We start from the raw sequence: 3,094 nt of genomic DNA, 5'->3' as shown, positions 1-3,094 counted from the left end.
GTTTGGAGGGACATCTTGGCTGAGAAGTACCTGGGAGGCCTATCTCTCTCCTCCATTTTCTAGGGGGCTGAGCTACCATTAGGTTCTAACATTTGGAATGGTATCTTGAAGGCCCTTCCCCTCGCTAAATCCAAGGCCAAATGGAAAGCTGGAATGGGAGACAAAATCTTTTTTTGGCAGGACAGCTGGCTTTTTTTGGAACCTCTCAATAACCATCCTTCATTTGGCAAGTGGGCTGATCAGGCAATAGGCAGATATGGTATGTTGGTTAGGAACTACAGAAATGGGAATGAATGGCACAATTTGGCAGAGCTTTTGTAGGTTCTCAATCCTTTGATGGCATCTTTGAATGCTATCAACATCAACCAGATAGGTGACACCTTAGTCTGGGGAGACTCTTCTGGAGGCCATTATATTGTAGCCTCAGGCTATCTTTCCCTTGTGGGCACAGAGGAGAAACCTATTTGGGCAAAGGCCTGGACCCCTACATTAATGCCCAAAATCAACATTTTCTTTTGGCTCCTATTGCAAGAAAAAATCCTTACCCTAGATAATTTAGCCAAGAGAGGCCAAATTATTCCCAGCAGATGCTGCCTCTATAAGCATGGCCTGGAAACAGTTAAACACATTTTCATTTACTACCCCTTTTCCTCTAGAGTGTGGAGTCTTCTGACTTCCAATATGAACTTCTACTAGTGCCCACCAGCCAGTATCCAGGATTTCTTCATACAGTGGAGTAGTAACCACAAAGGCTTGAAATCCCAAATTTTGAGTTCCTAGATTATCCCACACTTTTACTAGGGAATCTGGAAGGAGCGCAACAACAGGATATTCAAAGACAAAGAAGCTCCTGAGGGTATTATAGCAGAGAAAATTGATGGCCTCATGAAATAGAACTATTCCACAACTAGAGATGGAAAAATAAAGGATGAAGGGAAAATTAAGACCAGGAAAGAAGACAGGATGAAAAGAAGACAACAGGCTACTTGGTCCTTCCCCCTCGAAAATTGGCATAAAGCCAATTTTGATGGAGCAGCTAAGCGGAACCCTGGTCCCACCGGATGCGGTGGAATCATAAGAAATAGCTTGGGAGGGGGTATTGCTGCTATCTCCTCCCCTATTGGTCACCAAACCAACCATTTGGCTGAAGCCAGTGTGACTAGACTCACTGTTAAGCTGGCCCTAGACTTAGGGATCGAACAATTGTGGCTTGAAGGAGACTCCCAAAATACAATAAATTGTATTTTAGGAGTAACCAAACCATCATGGATGATTGAAAGCATAATTGAGGACCTAAAAATGGACTTGATAAAATTTAAAAATTACCATGTCATCCATATATATCGTGAAGCTAACGTGGTTGCTGATTGGTTCGCAAATGTAGTGATCACATTCAATTCGGTGATGGCGTGGGGAAACAATAATCATTTTTTGACAATGGCTACGAAGCTCATTCGAAAGGATAAAATTCAAGGTACCAACTCAAAATCTTTTTATGATGATGAGACATGCTAAATCATGTTTTAAAAAGGGAATCATTTGGAGTTATGTGGAACCCCCACTGTTTAATAATAACGTGTACGGATTACATGAGCAGAAGAAAGCTAGAGTTAAATCCAATAACACGCGCATTAAAGCTATCATCCTTAGCAATTTTTTCATCTTTGAGCTCTACAATTCTATTAAGGGTCTAGGGTTAGAGAGGAATAATATTGAAATGGTGGGAGAAAGGATTAGAAGAGAGCCATGGGTAGAAATGGAGAGCTGAAAAGAAAAAGGGAAGGTTTGGAAAAAACTCCAGAAGGGCGGCATAACCAGCTTCATGGAGAGTCTCCATGGTTTCGACGCGGGGGTTACCAAGATTATGGTTGAAACCTGGCACAACGGAAAGGTCAAAATTGATGGTGTCTCCCACCAAATTACAGAGGGTCTCATTGTGGAGGTGACAGGCTTCTCCCAGGAAGGCATGAGCTTCTTCAAGGATAAGAAGATGTCCGCCAATGCTGTTAATGCTTTTGTCAAGAACGACAAGGAGAAAAGAAAATTGGTTAAGATTGACACCTACTATGACATTGAGTCCATCAAGAATTTTTGGGGGCTTGTTCTAAGGATCATCATAGAGTATGTCACTTTGGAGCCCAGGTTTGATAGAGTCAGGACCCATCATTTTGTTCTGCTTAATCATTTTAGACATAAAGTGAAAATCTCCTTTCCTTTCTATATTTATACTTCTATGACTAAGAATATAAAGAGTTACAAGAAATGTCCTATTAAGAACCCCGCCCTTCATGAAGGTCTTTTGCTCCTCATTTTTGAGTTTTTGAAAACTCAGACAAGAGTCAAGTCCATTGGGGTTTTGAGTGGCTCCTCGAATGACACTACCAGCTGAGACTCAGGGGAAGTGCGCGTTGTGAAATATTTCAAGTCTGAAACCCCAAAAGACAATCCCTCTCCCCACTTCCCTAGTAGGAAGAGCCCCAGGTGCCCTCCCCCTAACCCCCCTTCCCCTCATCCTAAGGAGTCTAGTGATGAGTCAGATACGGAGTCAGAGGAGGCAGATTTGGTGGCAGAGAAGGAAAGTGAGTTGGAAGACAACAAGGAGAAAGATAATGACAAGAAGGAGGTGACCCCCTTGGTAACCCAGGATAACCCCAAGAAAAGAAAATTGGACCAGATCCCAACCCATGATTATCTTAGTGACCACACTGATTTTCCCCCCAGCCCTACTGTGCCCATCTCCCCCCTGGAGGTCCCCATTTTGCCCCCAGAAGAGATGATAGAAATCATGGTTGAAAAGGGAGGGGGGAGGCCATCAGGAAAAATAAGAGAAGAGCTTGGAGGAATTTTAATATGGATAGTGTCAGTATGGGCATTGTTAGAGAACCTACTAAAATCCAGGTGTTGGGAGATCTCGATAGTAGCACCCACTATGATGAGCTCCTTGACCTAACTCTTTTGGTTCTCTCTGACAATGTTTGTGAAATAGGTTTCAACTTTCTCAACAATGCAAAGAATAGCCTGATTAACAATTTCTGCTCCATTAAGTGGCTTTTTCAAGAAATTGAGACTCTGAAGGATAGGTCCAACTAGACCA

This window comes from Cupressus sempervirens, chromosome 5 (assembly GCF_028749045.1).
Source record: "Cupressus sempervirens isolate cs-2001-9-10 chromosome 5, ASM2874904v1, whole genome shotgun sequence".
Lineage (NCBI taxonomy): Eukaryota > Viridiplantae > Streptophyta > Pinopsida > Cupressales > Cupressaceae > Cupressus > Cupressus sempervirens.
This window is presented reverse-complemented; position numbering follows the sequence as displayed.